This window comes from Eurosta solidaginis, chromosome X (assembly GCF_040869045.1).
Source record: "Eurosta solidaginis isolate ZX-2024a chromosome X, ASM4086904v1, whole genome shotgun sequence".
NCBI classification, from domain to species: Eukaryota; Metazoa; Arthropoda; class Insecta; order Diptera; family Tephritidae; genus Eurosta; species Eurosta solidaginis.
The window spans coordinates 64,169,603-64,194,301 of record NC_090324.1 but is presented as its reverse complement, the minus strand read 5'-3'; the positions used below and the strand labels follow the sequence as shown (position 1 = coordinate 64,194,301).

Here is a 24,699-nt window from a genome sequence, read left to right as displayed (position 1 = left end):
ACAAAAACGAAGTTGAAAGAATGGTTGAAGAAGAAAAGCCTAGTATTGTTTTATGTTCGGAGACCCATACAACAGAGAATATAAACGAGTCTGCATTAAATATTATTAGTTTTAATCATATTAGATGTGATTCACATAGCCGATATACAGGTGTTGTCTTAATATATCTACATAAATCGATTAAATTTAAAATTGTATATAATAACAGTATAAACAATAACCTATGGTGTATTGTGATAAAAATAATAAGTAGAGCGATGAAATGGCAAATTGGTTTAGTATACCACTCTCCTAATACAAGTGATGCTAAATTCATACAATATATCGGTGAGATACTTGACGAATATTACAGTGAAAATGAAAATAACATCATAATTGGTGACTTTAACAAAAACATAAATAAACAGTCAACGTATTCCAACTAACTAACTCATACATTCGCGACAGCATCAATGAATCAGTGATTTGAATTCCACACAAGAATAACTGAAGCTTCCAGAACAAAAATAGACCTGCCTTTTAGTAACAATTATAAAATAGAAATAAAAGATCTAGAAAAACAACGTATATCCGACCATGAAACGATCTGTTTCAAACTGCCTGTGAAATAAAAACATAAAATGAGAATATATGAAAATCGCCGGTGTTGGGATAGATATACAAAGGAGAATCTAATAACCCTCCTAAGAAATCACAATTTCGTGGAACATACCAGCTGTGATATTGGACTTAGAGCACAAACCATTAATAATATTTTATGTGGTGTAATGGAAACGCTAACGTACGAGAAAAGAGTGCGAATAAAAATAATAAATATATGGTATGATCACGAGCTTACAGAGCTTAACAAATTAATGTATGAACTTTCCAACATAGCCAAGAGAACCAACGAATGGGATAATTATAATTATACTAAACGGGAATATAAAAAACTGATCAAAATAAAAAAGAAGCAATATATTGAAAATAAAATTATGGCAAATTGTAATAATCAAAAGAAAATGTGGAAATGTATAGCGAATGTCCAAAACCACTGTGATCGGGTCCTGATCCCCGTAATCCAACGTAATTGCTATGAGCTGCATCTCTTAAAAAAGCTGAAACCAAAAACAAGCACTAATTAAAAAAAAGGTAGGAGAATTTAGTGTTTGAGGTTATACTTAAGTCTTACTCAGTAAAGACACGCTTCAATAAGGACAATACGGTGGTGATCGGTTAGTCACAATCCTCCGTTAACACGTCCTGGAAAATTCCTGTTACTAGTAAACAACTGAATGGCAACCCACAGCACGACACCGGCAGTCTCATTAGCGCTGTCATCCTAAGAGAAAAAAAGCCGGTACTGAAAACCAAATACACAAAAGTAGTGCCGAAAACCGCCAAACATCAAAATCTATACTGGATCTGTTTTTTTTTTTGTTTACTCATATGGGCGCCTCGTGCAGTCCCAACCCAACCAATCACACGCAAATAGGAACTAACAAAAAAAATTCCTCTACAAAAAAAATTCATACAGTTTTCTTTTTTAAGAAAAAAATTTTGACAATTATTTTTGTTTTATCGGCCTATTGATAAAGTATTCAAAGTTCAGAGCGAGCTCAAGGCCAGAACAATAATTTTTTATAATGACTATTGTTTTTTTTTAATTTTTCTATAATTGAAAATTTTTATTTTGTTTTTGGAATAGTAAGTAGAAAATGTTTCAGGCAACCTGCCATAGCTGCGCAGATAGATCCATTTCAAAGGGTGCTAAGCCTTCATCATCAAGTCCCGGAATTAGAAAAAGTCTATTTTTTCTACAGCCCTAGTGTGCTACTGCCCTAGTGACCTAGTTTCAATGACAAGCATATACATATATACATATATATATATACATATATGCACAATGCTTTAGTTGAAATACCCTTTATCGGTAGCACCTTCCACAATTGTTTTTATTACAACAAATGCCTCTTTGGCTGTATCCTCTATTTCATTAGCTGGTAGTACAAACATGTCCGGACTATCAGGACGTCCTCGCAGCTCGAAATTATAAGCAATTGGCACTTTCATCCTGCTATATTTCCAATCCATACTGCCACCACTGGATGGATAGTATAATTACTACCCGTCAATTCACGTATACGTCCAGCAGCATTGCGCCCAAACTCTTGCAAATCATCATTGTTTGCAACATGCTCTTTGGTGTAACCATATGGAAACATTATCATTTCCGAATATCAATGCATGTTCTAATTGTCTCCTTTTCCACATTTGAAGATATAAAGTCTATAAAGCGTTAGATTTCCATTAGACTACCAGCACTGGCACCACAGTAATTAAACGACAAGGATCACCACTAGCGCCAGTGTTATTCCAATGATCAGGGTAGTTACTATTTAAAACAACACCGCGACAAGTGCCAAATAATTGCCGATTCTTACGTCACATGCGATCATGTTCAAAAGTGTATTTGTACCAATCCGGATTGATGCAAAGGAATATAATCCAATTATAGTTGTTTGCAAATGTTTCTACATTCCTTTCTTTGGATGTCAACAGTTCATTGATTATATACGTAGCTGCTTCTCTCGATGAATATTGCTTTATTTGAAGCATGCGCGACAGATTCATGCCCTTTATGGGAACACCTTGCGGACTATTACCCATGTCAACACGTGAAAGATCATTAGGATGCTGTGCCACCATATATTCCAACCAAGCAATACTTTCTCATATTACGATCGATTTTCTCTTGAAAGTTTTATGTCTAAAAAAAAATTTATTACAATTTAGCGCACATACTTTTAGGCTATAACTCACCAAGACACGATGCTTCACAGCATACGTATGCAAAAAGTCCGCAAAGTCAGCCACCCTGTGCGCAGCAACCAATATTGAGAGCTTATGGCCCACTTCTCGAGCATATCCTATAAAAGTCAAGCTATCACTTTGCTCGTCTAATTTTTGATATAGATCGACATGCTGATCTGTATCTATTTCAATCTTGTAGACACGACACGGTAATGATCATACCGAGCGATATCTTCATGCGATTCCTTAAAATCGTTATTGGCACAGTGCGTCGAAAATGAATCCACTGCACTGACATGTTCGCAACTATAGTGATCAGCACGAAGAATATGCGCAGACTTGAAGACGAAGGTAGACGGTGCATATGTATATTTTCTCTTCTCTACTTTGAATATATGTATGTATTTAGGTACATTCTTATGCCAACAAATATTTTCTGTGGTATGTTTGGCTTGCTATTATCCGTTTTTATATGTACAATACACTGGATCACTGCTGTTGGATCTAATATTCTGCTATACATTCGCACGAACGAAAAAGATAATAACTGAACGACAACATAATTTACTTGACTCCAAAAACACTCGAATATTATCTTTGCGTGCTACCCAGCAAGCATCTGGGTTGGTACATGGTCAAAAAAATATTTCGTGAATCACAGTATTCTGGGCACTTCTCACTCGTACATAACCGGGTGGGGTTATTCAGCAACAATATTCTTTACTTTAGTTAACAACTGCCAAAACTCTTCCAAAAAAGACGCGTTTTGAACCTAGGACCATGAATTGAAAATTGTATTTCTGCCAGAAGATATTTCCAAAAACCCGAAATATTGCCCCGGAGCGCTCCGAAACCGGTGGTATAGTATTTTTGCCTTTCTGTGTTGGCGGCCCTCGGCTGCGCTTATAAAAAATAACCCTGGGTGGGTCCAACACCGGTTTGAAGACCAAAACTATATCCGCACAAAAAACTTTTACCCACAGTTTTTTTTGTGGCTACGAAATAATCGAAATTATACCAACCACATGAAAATTACAATTTTGTTTGCAAATATCTCCGGAAAGTTATACAATTTTCAATTTCCGCTTTCGGAATCGTGTTCCTGGGTCTTTTGACACCTCTCCCGATATTGACGAGTTTTATATTTGACGCAAAGTTATATCGGCAAGTAATCTTGTCGCTGATTCAAAAGCTCTGCTATCTATACTTGCTGCATAAGGGAGTGTCTCGTGAATTTTAACAATCACATATACCACCATTTTTTTCAAGCTCCTTCAAGACTGCATCTTTATTTGGAAATTTGTCGGTAGACTATAAAAATTTTAATGAAATAAAGGTCTCCCGATATATATTGTTTACTTACATTAAACGCTAACTTCTCTAAAAAGTACGAAGCACCGCTTGGATATGTAACTTCATAACAAGGGCCTGTAAGTGTAAAATTTCCGAATCTTGGGGCATTTCTGGGTGCAACTCGCAAATTGCCATTGTTTTAATCTACAATCCACAGCAATCAATATCTATAAGACATTTTATTGTAAACAAGCAAGAACAAGAGAAATTGTTTGTCTTCGTACATGGTTGCTTTTTCCGTACTTCGCCAACTTAAAACAAATTTTATAAAATTATCAAAAAAATTTAAGAAAACATGGAAATTTTTACACAAGCTTTATCTCTTGTAAGAATTTACTATAAATTATAGTTTTTAAAAACTTCATTCCAATATTTCAACATTTTTACGCAGTTTTCTTTGGCAGCTAATACGCTTTTTTTGCACCTATGAAGTACAACAGTGCCAAATCATGCCAAATAGCATCCACAAAAAAACGAACAAGAACAAGCATTTTCATCAGGTGAGCGAGGCTGTGTATGTGCCCTGCAAAAATCGCGAGTACTCCATGCACGCATGTATGGAGAACTCGCTATGGACCAAGCGAGTGCTCCAAAATTAACCACAATTCATAAAAAAAATATGGTCCAATTAACATTGTGATGTCCTAGGGCCGGACCATATACTCCACCTCCGCATTACATCAGAGTAATCCATGGAGTACCCACAGTCCAATAAACATCGTGTAGTGATTACAATCGTCAAAAACGAGCAATGATCGGCTTACAACATGTTCGTGTAGAAACATGAGTTGGTCCATCGCTGCATTACAGTGGAGTAGAATGGTAAGTACTCCATTGAACCACATGGTCCAACGATTTTTGCAGGGTGTGTGCTGCTACATATCCTACTTATAGACCTGTACTATGGTAGTTGTTGTGGCGATATATCGCCGATACAACAAAAAATATTTTTGTTGCTGCTGCCTGAGTCACAGGTGGTAATTGTTATTGCCAGCAGTAAAAAGGTGTCGTACTTATTGTTGATGTTGTACAGCCGATGAAGAAAATATGTGAAGTTGGGCTAGAGTTTGTGTGCCGTCGGTGAAAAAAGTATGTGTAGTTGCTGAATGCGTTGGGTGCCGTCCAAGAAAGCCAATGGGTGTTGCTGTAGTAGGCGTGCCGTGCCGTCAGTTTAAAAGGCGATGAAGTTCTTGTTGAGCGGTATGTCGCCGGAAAGCCAATGTGTGTATTTGTTGTATGCGCTGTGTGTCATCTGAAAGCAAAATTATGTGGTGTTGTTGTAGACGTGGTGTGCCGTCGAAAAATAAATGTGTATAGTTGTTGTAGATGCAGTGAGCCGTCTAAGAACGCAAATTTGTGTAGTTGTTGTGGATGCGGTGTGCCGTCGGCACGCTATGCCCAGTGTATCCTTGCGTTGGTGAGGTGGCCTTGAATACAAATGGAATTAGTTAAAAGTATTTACTTTTGGATCAAAACGCTTAGTGAATATGTACATAGGGGCTTTTGTCTTTGCATGGCTGCAGATGCATATACACTCAGCTGCGTATATATACATCTTCATTAATGCAGTTTTCTATTTGGCTTGCTTGGGCAATTCGCTAGGTGGGAGCAAATTGCCTGTATGCACGCCAAGTAGCAGACGACTTTCGACTTACCTCTATCCTTGGTTTCCCGGGCAGGTTTTCTGATCCTCGTCTGGCACTTGAAAGGGTACGCGAAACGACCTTTTTTTTCGATTCCTTCTCCCGACTGAGGACAGGGACCGTCATGATGGCAACGTCGTTTGGGTCCGCCTGGCCGATAAGTGTCATCATGAAGAAAGGATAGGTATAAGCTGAGTGACCATGTCAGGGTTCCTTTGCTGAACTTCAACAGTTTGGCAAAGTGGTATCTAGCATGGCACCCAGCTAGCAGACGGACGTTAGTAGCAGATCGTGGCGAGCTGTTGAAGCTGCCTTACCTGTGGTCTCGCATGCCCGGTAAGTGAGGCTTGCAGACGTCGCCACGATAGATAGAAGTAGGGGGTGTGGCTGCCACACCTGGAAACTAGTTAATAGGTATGATGTGCCACACTTCCACGGACAGCAAGACGACTGACTAGACACATTATAGAGACGGACGTCATCACCTTCACCGAACCTTCGCCAAGGTAGCACCAGAATCACCAAAGCAAACATAAATTTTCCTTTTTTTGACAGAAGTTGATTTTGCACATTGGGTGTTAGGAAGTTTTGGATTTTAAATCACAATTTTTTTATTTCGAAATTATTAGTGTTTTGAAATATCCTGACGTACAACCATATTGTTTGAATGGTACTTTTGTTTTAGCATTTTTTTACCTATTATTAATTTTTTTGATACCTTTTTCTCATTTCATCACTCATACAACTTGAATTGGAATTCTGTTTTACATACATTTACATACATATATTCACGCAAACATATTCGAATCTAATTTTGGTTTTAATCATTTTAATACTTAATTTTTTTTTTTTTTACATATATTGACATAAGCTTCATTTCCTTTTATGTAAAACCCGATTTGATTTAATCAATATCTTTTTTTTTTGTTGATATTTTGGTTTAAATAATTTTTTTTTATAAAACACTCAACCATAGTGTTTGGATTCAGCTTATCACTTTTCTAAGTTATTTTGAAAATTTTTATTTTTCTTTGGTCGAATAGAGCAGTGGAAGCAATACCTGTTTTCTCTTAATCTGTGAGTTTAGGATCACTTTCCCTTTATGTTAATGGGTTTGGGTAAATTTTAATAAGTTTTTTTACTAGGCATTTAAGACATAGTAGTTTACTTTTCTTTATACACACATCCATAACTTCAATTCTCCCTTGTATACACACATACTCACGAACATATTAACAAAATTGCTTTTATATATATTAAGTTTTTATATTGTTTTTTTATATTATTTAATATCGTATATATTTATACTTATATTTTTTTTTTTGGGTTTTCTTAAGTCCTCGCATTTCGAGTTACATTTATTTTTATCCTTCTTGGTTTGATTTGTTTTCCTTAAGATAAACTATTTATTTCCGATAGCATCTTGTTTTTTTTGTTTTTCTCAAATTGCGGTTGAGTTTTACATTGGTCGGAATTTGGGTACCTTGTCATTACGGTGTCTGGCTCTATCGCAGTAATTTTCTTGCGCGTCTTATTGCCGTTTTGATTTGGTTTTCTCAGGCAGTGAATGTCTGAGAACGAGGAACGCGAAAACAGAGTTGTTGGGGGATTGGGGATCTTAGATTCTAATAGGCGCTTAACTAGGAGCCGTGCGCGAGCCCTAGAAAACCAGATCGCTGGTTGCGTGTTCAATCAAATCGACACTGGTATTCCCAGAGCCGTCGACTTTGTGCCTTCAGATTATTTCAATAGGTGCGCGCCGTGTATTTTCGGATCGTTTGGCCCGGAACGTCCAATTAGGGTGCGAACGGAGTGTCGTTTAGCGAGACAGGGGACAGTTTGAACTTCTCGCAGAAAATCGATTTGGTGTGCCAAATGTACGATAGCGAGAACGTGGGTGGGGGGGGGGGGGCGATGTTTCATCGCGAAACGCACCAGCAATCGTTCACGGCGGCCTAAATGCTCCTCGCGCCGACGCCAGTCAGCATGCAACCAATCTTAAACAGCTGAGCCGCATGATGGCGATGATGGCGCAACAAAAAGATTTGGTGGTGCAAATGGCGGGTGAAGTGCGAAGCATCAAGACCAATGTCGATCATTTTGGTGGTCGCGTGGCAGAGATGCAGGCATCCAGTCACGCGGTGGGACATCGGCATTGGCATCCACGCCCGAGCCTCAGAACCGAAGGGGGGAAACTGCTACACGCAGCAGTATTCCGAGTGGCAGTCGGATTACTGAGCGAGATGGTAGTGACCCTCAAAAGTGGAAAAAAATGGCACATCAAATTCGATGGGACCAACAAAGGGATGAGCGTCGAAAACTTCATATTTCGTGTTGAGTGAATGCGGGAACAACATGCTATTTCCTTCTTCCAGCTTTTCACAGACTTTCATTGTCTGGTGTCCGGCGGTGCCTTGAAGTGGTATTGGCAGGTCCTCGAAGACCATTCAGATGAGCCCGATTTCGGTTACTTCGAGCTGAAAACCGAGATGCTAAGCCACTTAAAGTCCGCTGAGTCCGATTATGATATAATCCGTCAAACCATGGAGAGGAAACAGCAACCCGCCGAAGCTTTCGACGACTTCTATAGCGAAGTACATAATTTGACATTCCGTTTGCGGAAGAGAATCCCTGAGATGGAGCTGGTGGGCATAGTCAGGGGCAACCTCAAGCCGTATCTTGCCAATTTACCTTCGCAATCAAAATGAACTCATTAGTGGAGCTCAAAACCGAATGCAAGAGAGCCGAGAAACTTACTAAAGAAAACAAGAATAGGTCAAGGGCGGTTAATGAATTAGGGTTTGAAATGCCAGATTTAGAGGGAAGAAAAGTAGAAGCTTTCGATAGGAAACTCCAACCCCAAATACCAGCCCATCCCAATAGTGCCCGTCCGTCTGTTAGTAATTCTGTTAGTCCTGCGTCTAAATCCACTGTCAATTCCTTTTGTGCGTCTCCCTTCCATTTAATGTTGTGTATTTCATGCGGTATGCCGGTGGATCATTATATGAAAAACCCGGCAGAAACACAAAACCCAAATAAATGTTCGTCCGCGTTTCACAACATGGTGTGTTTTGCTTGTGGTAGTGATGCGTCCTTCTGTGTTTTTAAAGCCAAAAGGGCTTGCGGAGTTGACCGGGGACTCCAGCCAGGAGTTAGGCAACCCGGCAGCCCTGAAATAAGAATTCTGAAGAGAGAAGAAATAGAAAAGAGAGGGGAGGTTAGGAAAGCACAAGGGACCTTGGAAAAACGCGAAGTAAAGAGATTACATCAAAGAAAGCTAGAGTACGAAGAAGCAAGAAAAAGAGTATTTTGTGATACAATAAAAGCAAATAGGAAAAACAGAAATTTCAAGAAGATAGAGATGTTTAGGGAAAATAGAAAAGGTTTTAAAACGTTGAAGAATAAAATAGTTGCAACAATTGTTACAATGAAAGGAGATAACAGGTTTTACGCCAAAACAAAGATAGGAGGTCATGAAGTTCTGGCTCTCTTGGACTCAGGGGCGAGTGCCAGCTGCTTAGGAAAGACTCAGTTGCACTCCTTCGGGGAAAGGAAGCCTTGATTGTGCCAATAAGGGACCAAAATATCCGAACAGCGAACGGGGAGGAAACCGCCGTGGTAGGGGTCATAAAGTTGCCAGTCGTGTGGGATAATACGACCAGAGAATTGGAATTTTTGATAGTTCCTGATCTGCAACAGGAAGTATATTTTGGGATAGACTTCTGGCAGGCCTTTGGTATAAGTGTTGTGAGTAAAGCTATGAATGAGCATGTGTGTCCAAATGTTGCCAGTGTGGCGGAGCTTGTACCAGCCGAGGGTGACTTGTCTTTCGATGCCGTGCAACACGTTTTAACGACGGAACAGCATAAGATGTTGGAGCGTGTGAAGGCCCAATTCCCGTCCTTCGCGGTACTGGGGTTAGGCCGGACAGACAAAGAGGAACACGTCATTGAGGTGGTGGACGAGAATCTGCCAGTCAAACAACGCCACTATCCAATATCACCAGCCATACACAAATTTATATATGCAGAGTTGGACAGGATGTTAGGCATGGGAGTATTAGAGGAGTCCAACAGCAGCTGGAATTCACCGGTCTCCTTGGTCATTAAAGGAACAAAGAATCGCCTATGCTTGGACGCTCGTAAGGTGAATGAGAGAACAGTTAAAGGCGCATATCCGTTACCCCACATCGATGGAATACTCAGCCGGCTACAAAACACGAGATATATCTCTGCAATTGACCTCAAGGACGCTTCTGGCAGATTCCGCTCGAGAGACAATCACGTGAGAAGACTGCCTTCACTGTCCCTGGCCGACCCCTATACCAATTAACGGTCATGCCTTTCGGGTTGTGCAATGCAGCACAACGAATGTGTCGTCTCATGGACAAGGTCATTCCGGCCGCTTTACGTGAATGTGTTTTTGTAGGTAGATTTCGAGTCTCATATGTGTTTGTTGGAAAAGGTCGCTCGGTGTCTTCGTGAGGCTAAGTTAACTATAAATGTTGAAAAGAGCAAGTTCTGTTTCAAAGAAGTTCGATATCTAGGGTACGTAGTCGGGGATGGATGCATTAGGACAGATGTCAAAAAGTGGTGGCTGTGAGGGACTTTCCCGTTCCGAAAACCCCGAAGCAACTGCGACGGTTTTTGGGTATGTCGGGCTGGTACCGACGTTCATACAGAACTATGCGATTATTGTAGCTCCGCTGCACGACTGCCTCAAGAAAGACAAAATTAAAAAGTTCGCAACGACGGACGAAGCAACGAAATCATTTGAAATTTTAAAGCAGAATTTGGTTTCTGCACCGGTGCTCACACATCCTGTCTTCAATCGTCATTTTTATGTTCAATGTGATGCATCAACTGACGGAGTGGGAGGGGTTTTGTTTCAACTGGACGATGATTAGAACGAAAGACCGATTGGCTACGTTTCGGCAAAACTTAATAAGGCGCAGAAAAACTATAGCATTACTGAACTTGAATGCTACACCGCGATCGTGAGTGTGAAAAGATTCCGACCTTATGTAGAAGGAACTCCGTTCACCATCATAACTGATCATGCCAGCCTCAAATGGCTCATGCATCAGAAAGATCTTTCTGGGATGCTGGCAAGGTGGAGTTTGAAACTCCAGGGTTATGATTTCGATATTCAACATCGAAAAGTTGCGCAAGACGTGGTTCCCGACACACTCTCACGAATAAACATGGACGAAATTCAGAGGAATGACAGAGCCATCGACGTGTGTCTCGAGTCACCGTGCTTCGAGTCGGAGGAGTATACGGAGTTGAAAAAGACGGTGATCGACAACAAAGACAAGTTACCAGATTTATGCATATCGGACGATTACGTCTATAAACGGACGCAATTCGACAGGGGGACGACCTTCTAGCGGACCAGACCTGGAAGCTCTGGGTTTCGTCGGAGTTGCGACCGGGGCTGGTAGAGTCGTCTCATAGCTCACCGTCCGTTAGTCATGGTGGCATCCACAAGACACTGTCCCGTCTACGTCAAAAATATTATTGGCCAGGAATGGTTACCGACGTATGAGCCCATGTAAAAGATTGCGAAATTTGTAAAGTTAATAAAACTCAAAACGTGTTTAAACAACCCATGATGGGAAAGCAAAAGCTCACAGAGCGACCTTTCCAGCGTCTTTTTATTGATTTTATGGGTCCCTATCCTCGTTCTAGTGATGGTAACGTGTATGTCTTTGTTTGTCTAGATCACTTTACTGAGTTTGTGTTCTCTACTGAGTCATGAGAGTTCTTATGATGTACTCGTTTTTACTGAGACTTGGCTAAAACCAACAGTTTTTAATGCTGACGTTTTATCGAGTTCGTTTCAAGTGTTTAGAAAAGACCGACTGGCCAGAGCTGGTGGAGGTGTGTTAATTGCCGTTCGCACTAGGTTTTCCGCGGAGGAACTACATTTTCCTGACTTTGAGGATGCTGAGCTTCTTTGTGTGAGAGTAAAACTTTCCTCAACCTACAAATATTTTATAGCCAACTACATTCCCCCACAATCTGATATTTCCTTATATTTGAATCATTCCTCAATAGTGAAATCTGTGTGCAGCACTGCGAGGGGGCTGTGATTCTGTCACTGTACTTGGCCATTTTAATCTGCCATGTGTGCCATGGAGTCTTATCGACGGGAAGCTAGTCCCTACTTCTTCTCGCGCTATCCACTATGATTTCCTAAACGAGTTTGCAGATGTTGGACTTTTTCAAGTTAACAATATTCAGAATAAATTCGGTAAATGCTTGGATTTAATTTTCTCAGACGATTCAAATTATTTTGTAAATCGATGCGATCCCCTTACCCTGCCTGAAGATGTGTATCATCCTGCTCTCGCGATGTTTATGGAATCTCATAATTTATCTGAGCGTTCCTCCAACGTAGTGCGAAAGACCCCTCACCGGTTTCTGTTTAGAAAAGCCAATTGGTCTAAAGTAATACTCGAAGTATCGAGAATAAATTGGCCTGCGTACGATAGGGATATTGATGAGAGTATATCCCATTTTAATAATGTATTATACGGAATATTTAAAAAATGCATACCTACGTCCGAAACCACTGCTATATCATCATTGGCTTGGAGCACTAAAGAATTGAAACGCCTGAAAAATCAGAAGACGCATTCATTCAAACGTTACAAACATTCTGGATCAATGACTGACTATGCCGCCTACTCAATTTTACGTCACAAATATAACATATTGAACAGAATTTGTTATAGGAACTATATCAGTACGATAAAAAGCCAAATTTTTGTCAATCCTAAATCGTTTTACAGCTTTGTTAGTTCAAAAAGGAAGATAAAAGGGTTTCCTTCTACAATGAAGCTAAATGATCAGATTTCCAACGATAGCTTCGAAATTGCTAACATGTTTGCGGATTTCTTCGAATCTAATTATTCAAACACCTATGATTACCCGCCACCGAATTATCCTTTCAGATTGTCTCCTCTAGATTTCCATGCAGTCCCCTATATATGTACTGATGATGTTTTAACTCATCTGGAAAATCTAAAAATTTCTTACTCTAGTGGTCCGGATCAAATTCCGTCGGTAGTGCTGAAATCTTGTGCTCGATACTTGTATCGACCTCTAGCCTGTTTGTTTAATGCGTCCCTGAAGCAAGGGGTATTCCCTAAGAAGTGGAAAGAATCATTCATTATACCACTGCATAATAATGGAAGCAGAACGTGTGTTATAAATTATAGAGGAATACCCAAACTCAGCAATATTCCTAAGCTATTTGAATTGATTATCACAAAACATATTGCTTTTAAAGTATCTTCATTAATGAACTTTTCACAATATGGCTTTTGCAAGGGTAAATCAACGATGTCCAACTTCTTCGAGTTTACAATCTTTGTATCCGGCAGTTTTAAGACTAATTGTAAAGTTGATGTTATTTATACTGATTTTAGTAAGGCATTTGATAAAGTTTCTCATTCTATACTTTTATTCAAACTTGATCGGTTAGGATTTCCTCCTTTGCTTCTATCTTGGGTTCCTTCTTATGTGAAGGAAAGAAAAACAAACAGTTATATTTAATAATTGTTGGTCTCGGTTCATACACGTAACTTCTGGTGTTCCTCAAGGCAGCCATCTTGGTCCGGTTTTGTTCCTGTTGTTCATTAATGACCTTCCTAGTGTTTTGAAGAGCTGCAAGCCGTTGATGTACGCTGATGATGTCAAACTTGTAATGCCTATCCGCTCACCCGTGGATAGGACATGTCTTCAGGCTGATCTGAATAGACTTGGTGACTGGTGTAATGTAAACGCCATGTCACTAAACCTACCTACATGTAAGTTCATGTGTTTTACAAGGAAGTCCTTCCAATCCCATGATTATGTTATTGGCGACTGTGTAATCAAGCAAATCACTAATTTTATTGATTTAGGCGTTACAATGGACCCAAAACTCGATTTTAAACTTCATATTGAATCTTGCGTGAATAGCGCTAAAGGTACTTTGGATTTCGTTAAACGTTGGTCAATTTAATGACCCATACGTTACAAAAACTCTTTTTATATCACTGGTCAGACCTACTTTGGAATATGCTTCAATAATTTGGAATCCGCTTTATCAGGTTCATTCTGACAAGCTGGAATCGGTCCAGAAACAATTTTTGCTTTTCGCTTTCAAACACTTACCATGGGATCCTTTTAAAAATCTTCCCCCCTATTGCAGCCGGTTAAAACTAATACAGCTGCCCACATTGCAGAGCCGCAGGGAGATCCTTGGCGTCTTATTTATTGTTAAATTAATAAGAGGGTCAATAAATAAAATTAGGCCATCTAGAAATTTTCAATCAATTTTTGTAGCTACATGCAGGTCGAATTATGAAATGCACGAACCACTTCACTGTTTATGTCGTGATTTTAATAAACACTGTAAAAATTTAGACGTCTGCGACTCGTTTCTTGGCATTAAAAAATACCTTTTAACTACATTAAATTTGTAATTCGAAATGAAGCAAAGAACGCTGAGCCGTGATATACTGTTCAACCCTCTGTTTCAAATTTGAAGTACCAGTTACTTGAAAGTTGTTTGAAAAATTGCGTTGAGATCGTTATTTTTATATGTATGCAATCAAATTTACTCTGTATAAATTCTATTCTGTATATATTTTATCTACTATTAATTTGTTTATTGTCAATTTCATAAGTTATTATTTACTAGCTTCTTCATGAGTACATTTTAACACATTTACAACATTTTAACTTTTGCTTACTTCTAAGTTTTTAATTGAAATTGTCAAGCGTTTAATTCAATACTGTTTAAATATTACTTTAAAATTGATGACTGCTTATGTTGTTTATATCGTGTATTACATCTGAGAATTAAGTGTCGGTATATTTGGTCTGTATAATTGTTTAAATTGTAGACTGATAAATAAATAAATAAATAAATAAATAAATAAATAAAAAAAAACCTATGAGAAGGGCCACTTCAGCTGAGGTTATAAAATTTTTTGAGAAAGAAGTCTTTCACGTGTTTGGTGTGCCCGAATATGACCATTCGGACAACGGCAAACAATTCGTCTGGGAAATGTTCAAGAGTTTTTGGAGAAGTACGGCACGACACACGTGAAAACTGCATTTTATTCACCTCAGGGTAACGCTGCGGAAAGAGTCAACCGATCTGTGCTGCAGATAATTAGGTCATCCATAAAGGGCAACCAAAAGAATTGGGACAAATGCGTCAGCGATGCCTCATTTGCACTACGCAGCGTTACTCACTCAGCCATCAACATGTCACCATACTATGCCACTTTCGGTATGCCTATGATACAGCATGCTGCATCATATGAGCTATACCGAAAGTTGGCGGCACTGAAGGATGTGACGTAGAGGTGGATACGGCTGGTGATAAAATGCAGCTCATCAGAAAAAGAGTTATGAAGGAGCTGAAGTTGGCCCATGATAGAAGTCAAAAGGTCTACGACACCAGGAGTTAGGATATTAAGTTTCAAATTGGACAAGTGGTATATCGCCGAAACTTTAAGCAAAGTTCCCAGGTCGATAACTATAACGCCAAGCTAGTCCCGAAAAAATTAAAATGTATCGTACTTAATTCCATAGGGAAATTAATGTATGAGCTTGGCGATAGCAATGGGGAAAAGATCAGCGTATACCACGCTAAAGATATTTTTGCAAAATATTATAATGTTTTTTGTAGTGCTAGTACTCTTGTTCTATGTTGTTTATTTATTTATCGACGTATTTTATTTATTTATTTATTGACGAATTGTATTTATTAATTTATTGACGTATGTGATTATTTTATTAAATTATTTTTATTTTTCTTGACTTTTTTTTATTTATTTGATTAATTTTGCATTTATTTAGATTTTTTTTATTTATTTATTTATTTACTTTTAGGGCCACCCTAATGCAATATTATTAATAGGGGCTAATTCTAAATCCTAAAGATACAAATTCAAATAAAATAAAATAAAATAAGAGGGCGAACAGAAAAAATCAAGAACCCTAATCCCTGTCCTACTGCAACCGCTCAAGTAAACATAAGATCAAAAATGTACAAAGCAAAAGTAGGTCATCGAAGCAATGAAAACAAAATGTATGTAAGTGAAAATGTACGTTTGTGACTTTTTCATGCATGTACATATGTTCGTTGCAATCTGTTTTTACTTTTCTGATTTGCTAATTCCTGTTCTATTTTTGCAAGAGCAGGAATCTGTGCTAACACCTGTACATACAACTAAACAGTTGTATTTATTTTGATAAAATTTAATGTTTCACTCAAAACACTCACCATGTTACTCTTCTTATCCAACGGCGCCGCTGCAGTTGAGTAGCTGAAATAAAAAAACTCAAACATACATATGTACATATGACCACGCTCAAACACTGATCAAGATCGATCGCTTACGATCTTGGATGTGAGCGTATTAATAGTAATAAAGTTATAGCCGTGCTGACAATATAAAAAAACGTGGGTAAAAAAAATTCGAAAGAAAAAAATATGAAAAAAAGCAAGATCCTGAGGCTAAATGTGCGGAAGCCAGTGGTAAGTTTGCCGGAAGCGTCTGTGCAAACCAAATTAATAAAATAAGTTCAAAATTGCATAATTTCGACTTAGTCCGAAAAAAGCATGTGCGGAAGTGGAACTATGGGCAGAGCTCACCGATAAAAATCGGCGTACTTAGAACATAGTAACTAACCGCAAAAAAGGGAATGTAAAGAATCAAAAATAGATGAATATAAATAAACGTCAGAAGAAAAGGAAAAGTGTGAGTGAAAAATTACTCAACAAAAATTTAAAAAGTTAAGTTGAATTACTTAACAAAAAATTACTTAGAAACATTTTCAATTTAGAAACCACAAAAAATAAAGTTCCAAGCCCTTCGCTTTCTTCAAACCTTTTTCCCACCAAAATCTATATCCAAAAAGGAACATACATATGGATAGATACATACATATATAAAAAGGTATGCGCTAAATACAAAAGTGTCACGTATTACAAACGACAGAAAAGAACTTTCGAAATTAAATTTTGGTGATTATTTGTGCTGCTGCCATGGTGGTGTGTTGTGTTGTGAAATGATGTTGTTGTTGGCGTCTGGAGGCTGACCGAGCTGATAAAAATTTATTATGTTGAGCAGGGATGAAAATGGAGTTGTTGTGGCGATATATCGCCGATACAATAAAAAATGTTATTGTTGCTGCTGCCTGAGTCACAGGTGGTAATTGTAATTGCGAGCAGTAAAAAGGTGTCGTACTTATTGTTGGTATTGCACAGCCGATGAAGAAAATATGTGCCGTTGGGCTAGGCTTTGTGTGCCGTCGGTGAAAAAAAGTATGTGTAGTTGTTGAATGCGTTGGGCCGTCCAAGAAAGCCAATGTTTGTTGCTGTAGTAGGCGTGCCGTGCTGTCAGTTTAAAAGGTGATGTAGTTGTTGATGAGCGGTATGTCGCCGGAAAGCCAATATGTGTATTTGTTGTATGCGCAAAATTATGTGGTGTTGTTGTAGGCGTGGTGTGCCGTCGATAAATAAATGTGTATAGTTGTTGTAGATGCAGTGAGCCGTCTAAGAATGCAAATTTGTGTAGTTGTTGTGGATGCGGTGTGCCGTCGGCACGCTGTGTCAAGTGTATCCTTGCGTTGGCGAGGTGGCCTGGAATACAAATGGAATTAGTTAAAAGTATTTACTTTTGGATCAAAACGCTTAGTGAATATGCACATGGGGGTTTTTGTCTTTGCATGGCTGCAGATGCATATACACACATCTGCGTATATATACATCTTCATTAATGCAGTTTTCTATTTGGCTTGCTTGGGAAATTCGCTAGGTGGGAGCAAATTGCCTGCATGCACGCCAAGTAGCAGATGATTTTCGACTTACCTCTATCCTTGGTTTCCCGGGCAGGTTTTCTGATCCTCGTCTGGCACTTGTAAGGGTACGTGCGCTAAGTCGCGCACTTTGCTTTACTCTGGCACTTGCACTGGGCACTGATAGAATAAAACTTTATCCGTTGCCTAACATTGTGCCCTTTTATAGCTACCGCCGTGGCAGAGAACGTTACTTAGAACGGTATTTTTTTTTACCTATACGTGCATAACTATCTTTCGGCTTTCCCGTATTTTCATTTACCCATCCATACACTCATACATTCATACACTTAAACGCTTACACAAACTAACACCTACACAGCAACATTTAGTTCGTCTTGATGGTAATGTTGCTACGCCGCCTCCTCCAGACACAATATTGCCATTGTGCTGTTGCGCCAGTCATTGCAAAATTGCGGCCAACACACGAACCTAGACACATCACACGTAGTCACAGATACATGATGCCATTCATTCGAACCAGTGCTTATGATGCAAGGCTGTCGTTACAGGCTCGCAACCGGCGATGGTGCCTGCGTTATGCAGCGTGTGCGTAAAAAAATTCATAAGCAGCCTGCAACATTTTGTTTCCTGTCCAACGTGTGGCTCGACCCACGACTCAATGCCGGGCTTAATTTTATTGTTAGCGCTTGGTTCTATTGCTACATCTACATAATACGTCACTGGGTCACTTCTACTCCTTATACCATACATAACCTCTGTCACAGATAGAATCTAAAATTTATAATGTAAAAAATAGAATATCACAGATAATAAAACTTAATAAAAATTGTAAAATAAAATATGACTGGTAATAAAAAATGAAATAAAAGGATAAAATAAAATAAAATATCACAGATCATATAGTCAAGTAAAAAAATACGTAAAATAAATAAAAAAATCTAAATAAATGCAAAGATAATGAAATAAATAAAAAAAGTCAAGAAAAATAAAAATAATTTAATAAAATAATCACATACGTCAATAAATTAATAAATACAATTCGTCAATAAATAAATAAATAAAATAGGTCTGTCTTGACCGGACGCAGCGCTCGGACAAGTATTTAGTTCAACCAAAATGAAATGAAAAGAAAAGTGCAGTATTAATATTTAATATTAATAGTTACTTTATTTTCAATTATTCGGTCAAATTCAATAATTAATATATATATATATATGTATGTATTTAACAGATTACCTCTAATTGCTGGATCTGGCTGGAACACGTCTCGCTGCGTTGAAGTTTTAAAACAAGTGCCTGAATGCAGGATTTGATCTTGCCAATTTTACCGGTCGAACTGTTTATTTATTCCAGCGATGATTTAACATAGCTAGCATAAAGTTCGACCGCTAATGTTAACTAAACAAATTACGAGGGCGACCGGCGAAGTTTAAAAGTTTTAGCTCTAGGCCTAAACATGCCGGCCCCCTTGCGAGACGCAAGGTAATTACCAAAGGACGTATTCCAACCACGAGTTCCAGGAGTTGCTTAAAACTATCTCTAGCTCCGGTCCCAATGCAGTCACCTAAAGTCTAGAGGAAAGGAGGAAATTAAATAATAAACGTGGAAAATTTTCAATGGTGCAATAAGTTTTATTATTTAAATTCAATTCATCGTATCTTATCAGAATTTCATTACAAGTTTATACGATACTCTACAATATAATAAATGGATAAAAAAAGTATAAAATCATTCAGCATGCGCCCGATAAGACCCACCCGAATACTGTATTCTGAGCGAAAAGTGGGCCCAATGTGCCAGCAGGAATTGCGCCCAGCAAAATTTTTGGATAAATTTCCGCACCTAAAACCAGTTCTACTGGTGCGGCCACATGGAATTGCGGGTCAGCGAGCTTCAAGTTGCAGTAGTGGCTCGCTATCGCCACATCAATATTCCTCACAGGAGTTCTTCTTTTAAAATTGTTTACGCAGACCGCATGCGTGGTGATGGTCACTGACTGGCCATGCTTCCCCCGCAACCGAATAAAGCACCCCATCTGATTGCCTATCCAGTCCGTATGTAAGCACAGCCCTCGTGCTAACGCCGTGGAGATAAGTGTGGTTGTAGCGCAAGGATCGATCAGTGCGCGCACTGGCCGTAAACGACCTCGTATCTCAATCTCCACCATCGCTGTCGGTGTGATCGATGTGAGGCACTGGATAGGCTGGGGTGGCATTCTTTGGTCCATTATGGCTCCCGATCGGAACTGTATCGGGAGGTGGAATGCACGGGATTCCACTCTCCCCTGCTGGTATTTGAAATCATTATGTGCGCGTTTGTGGGCTCGGGCTGCACGACGCTGGTTTTTCCGCGGTTGGAAAGTTTTCATTTCCATTCCGCCTCGTCTTTCATGTTGTAGAAGCGGCCGAAAGCGCTGTGGTTCCGGTCCGCGCGTGGGGACTGGGTGGAATGCACGCGATTCCACTCCAAACACCTCTGCTGGGCGGAAAGCAGATGTTTCCGCTCCATCATCTTGTAAATCATAATCTGAGTCGTGGCGGAGATGCCAGGATTCCGCTCCGACCTCAGATGCATACAAAGAAATTGCATCGCTTTCACTCGGTTCTTTTCTCTTTGGTCTGTCATCATCTTTCATGTGCAACATGGTGTGGTGATCGTCACCGCATTTTTTACATCTGCCTTCATGAGTGCACTTCGCTGCCGTATGCACCGACGACAGGCAGTTGGTACAGTAGTATTTTTTGATGGCAATAATCCATCGCTCTTCTGGCTTACTTGCACGAAATCTTGGACAAACTCGTAATGGGTGCCTGTTTTCGCACACCCGACAGAACAAGGAGTATAAATTTGCTTCGTATTTTTTGCGTATGGCAGTGAAGCGTGTCATTTCTGCAATAAATAATACATTTTTTGTTTTCAAAAAAATAGGTATACACTTCTGGAGTGGCGAGCAATAATTGAATTCTAAATGGTGGTTGTTGGCAATAGGGTTCACAGATTTTACAGTAAAACTCTTAAGCTATCATGGAACATATTTATTGACTCGCCAAACATATTCATTTGACTTGCAAATGATATCCTCGGGCCCGCAAAACAAACAAACAAAAAAACACAAGATAATAGCGCGAAAGTACTGTTAAAAGTCATTGTTAGCTATTTTCCACAAAATTGCATTTTGACTGACAATCTTGTTTGATGGTCTCCACGCACCTTAATATGCTTGACCACCATATGCTTGAGGTGGGAGGTTATCGAAATCGATTTGGTTTCGATAACCTTATCTCATACATAAGTTTAATTAATTTGTGAATGGTCTCCGGTTGTGAAAAAAAACATGTCGCGCGAAAAAGGTGTTCGTCGCGAAAAATAGTGCGGGTTTCGTTTAAAAAGTGCCAAAATAATAAAAAGTGGCAGTGTAAATGCGTGCGGGTGAAAAACAAAAAGGTTTGAGAGGAAAAAATGCTAAAGTGAAAATATGTCCATACATACGTACATACGTACCTAAAGAGGAACAAAAAAAAATTAGAAAAAAGAACTAACTCCTTCCCAAAACACATAAATTGCCTTACGGCCATTAGTTATTAGTAAAATAATTTACTATTATCGTGTAAAGTCTTGTTTTTTTTGTGTTTTTAGCACTCCATTGAATAGCGGCTAATCGTGTGACGCTGATGGCGTGGATTGCATGAGGGCGTCCCAAGAAAAAAAATTTTTTTTTTTTTTTTTGGAATAAAATTTTAGTCGTTTTAACAAGATATATCTCACACTATTCCAGTTGCAGGATAGCAGTGACAAAAAAATGTGTCGTGTATCCGGGTGACCTATTCGGGTGAAAAAAAATTAATTAAAAAATTATGTACTTTATACTAAGGAGGGTGTATGCAATGGTATTGGTAGAGGATGAGATGTCTACGTGCCGATACCTTTACCATTGTGATATCCTTTTTTCTATTACATCATCCAAAAAAATCGAAAATTGAAAAAAGTGAGAAACAAAAAATTTTCATTATTTTTTTTTTTGACCACTCTCATGTACTTTACATGAAGAGAAAGAATGATTTATATATTGACAAATTAGTGGGTTCCGCTAAATTTAGCAATGTCTAACGTCTATGTGTGGGTAATAAAAATTTTTTTTTTTTCACCTAGTTTTATATAATTGGCCTAATGTGTGCGCACATTTTTATGTACATATGTCGATATGTGATTTATGGTTTTTGCACCCAGCAGAAAATCGGATTAGCCATAAGCTTTGAAAGAAGAGGCTGTGTATAAAAAATCATACATATGTACATATAAACTAACACGCATTCGGCGGTGCCAGAAATCATTTTTTTTTGTCTCCGAATTTTTTCTGTTAAAAGTTAAATTTAATGTTAACATGTTTGGGTTTTAATATTTTATGCCGAATCTGATGTAGTAGGGTCCTCCGTTTCTGTGTTAGCTGATGGGAGTAGTACTAGTTTGACAAGTGGTCTTGTCACTTGTCCTCTTGCTGTACGAACGTCGACGACTCGTACCCGGTTATCGGAACCCGGGTGTAAATTTACTACTCTCCCCAGCCTCCATTCGTTTGGCGGTAGGTTATCCTCTCTGATGACCACCATATCTCCAACTTTTATATTTGATTTCGGATGTTTCCATTTTGTCCTTTTCTGTAGTTCCGAAAGATATTCGGTTTTCCATCTTTTGCAGAATGTTTGATGCAAGGCTTTTAATTTCTCCCAACGATTAACTACCGATGCTGGATTTTCGTTGATTTCTAATTCTGGTGGGGCTAATAAATGGCTGCCAATTAAAAAGTGTCCCGGTGTAAGGGGTTCTAAATCCGATGATTCGTTTGAGGCTGGGCTAAGAGGACGTGAGTTAAGGCAGGATTCAATACGACATAGAAGTGTGCTGAACTCCTCGATTGTAAATCTTCCACTAGATGCTACCTTTTTAAAATGATTTTTAAAGCTTTTCACACCCGCTTCCCAGAGTCCGCCCATATGTGGAGCTCCCGCTGGTATGAAATGCCAAGTTAGTTCCTGATGAGCATATTTTGATAGCGTCTGAGCTCGAGATTCAGCAAGAAATGCCTTAAACTCTGCTTTGAGCGCGCGAGACGCACCTACAAAGTTGGTTCCGTTGTCTGAGTAGATATTTTTTGGGCATCCTCGTCTAGCTACGAACCTTGAAAAAGCTGCTAGAAACGATGAAGTGCTCAAGTCGGTAGTGGCCTCTAAATGTATAGCCTTGGTAGAAAAACATACAAATAGACAAACGTAACCCCTGGAGGTTCGGCACCCGCGCCCACTATAACTTTTTATGTCGAATGGCCCTGCAAAGTCCACCCCTGTATTGGTAAACGCGCGTGAAAAGGTTGTTCGTTCTTGCGGAAGAGTACCCATAAGCTGACTCTGGTAACGTTTTTTGTAGATCGTGCAGATCTTACAATTATGAATAATTGACCTAATCATAGTTTTGACCTTAGGAATCCAATATTGCGTTCGGATAATACGCAACATTAGCTGGTTTTCACCGTGAAATGAATCTTCATGGACAAACTGGACGAACAAACGGGAAAACCTACAATTGTATGGCAAGATGACGGGATGACGTTCGGAATACGCCAGGTCGCTAGATGCACCAAGACGCCCGCCCGTTCTCACAACTTCGTCTTGATCGAGGAATGGATTTAATGGAAGTATTTCGCTTTTTGACTCAAGTGGTTCTTTAGCTTTCAATTTACCTATTTCTGCTCCGTAGTGTTTCTTCTGAGCGATTTTAATCAGACGGGTAGTCGTAGATTTAATTTCATTTGATGAAATTAAGCAAGAGTCCGGTTGGCTCGAAGTTTTCGTTTTCGGATGGGTTCTTTGAAGAAATCTTAACACATATGAGATTACTCTCAAAGCTCGCGGTAGACTAGAAAACCTATCAAGAATGTTACTAATGTTGTCCTTGGTTGTTGCTGCATGAACATTCACTCTTTTTTCCTCAATGTTTGTTGTGAAATCCGTATCTTGAGTTGGCCAATTTTCCTCATTTTCTTGGAGCCAAGAAGGTCCCTGCCACCACAGCGTGTTGTTGACTAAATCCTGAGCTGATACACCTCTGCTTGCTAAGTCTGCGGGATTTGTACCTGAGTCCACATGAGACCAGTTCTTGTTTCCAACCTTGTCGATGATTTTTGTTATCCGATGGGCGACAAAGGTTGACCATGAGCATGGTGGTTTACGAATCCAAGCCAAAACAATGGTGGAATCAGTCCAAAGACGAAAAGTAAGGTGGCTTAAATTGAGGTTAGTTATGATTGATTCGACGATTTCCGCAAGTAGTACTGCCCCACACAGCTCCAGTCGTGGAAGAGAAATCGTTTTGACTGGAGCCACTTTGGTTTTAGCTAAAAGTAAGTTGACAAGCACACTGTCATCATTTTTGACACGTAGGTAGACTGCTGCCGCGTATGCCTTTTCGGAGGCGTCGCAAAATCCGTGAATTTCTATATTCCCTGTTGGAGAAAATGATACCCATCGAGGTATCCGTATTTTATCTATTTCCTTATAATTTGAAGTAAAGTTCTGCCACCGGTCTAATGTTGAAAGAGATACGGTTTCATCCCAACCAGTCCCCTCCAACCAAATATTTTGCATTATCATTTTTGCGACAATAATAGTTGGTGCTAGCCACCCTAATGGATCGAAGAGTTTCGCGATTGTAGACAGTATTGCTCTTTTTGTGGTCTTATTTTCGTCCTCAATTGGCTTTGTTGTGAAATAAAATTGATCGGAATGCGCATTCCACCGAATACCCAAAGCTTTCACGCTACTAGAAGCCTCGAATTCTAGAAAATCGTTGCTCAATAAGTGAGCTTTTGGAATGCCTTGCAATATTTCACTACTATTCGCGGTCCATTTTCGCAATGGAAACCCAGCTGATTTTAAAACCCTAGAAATTTCATCCCTTGCTCTTATCGCAGAGTCAATAGTATGCCCACCCGAGAGAACGTCGTCGACATACATATTTGTTCGCAAAATATTCGAGGCTATTGGATGAGAACTTTCGGAGTCAGCAGCCAGTTGAAATAAAGTCCT

At 39.2% G+C, this 24,699-nt stretch overlaps 1 pseudogene; it reads right to left on the bottom strand.

Annotated features, from left to right (window-relative positions):
* Positions 1 to 1,890: 1,890 nt before the first annotated feature.
* On the bottom strand, positions 1,891 to 13,646 carry LOC137234976 (zinc carboxypeptidase-like; annotated as a pseudogene).
* Between the last annotated feature and the right edge of the window lie 11,053 nt (positions 13,647 to 24,699).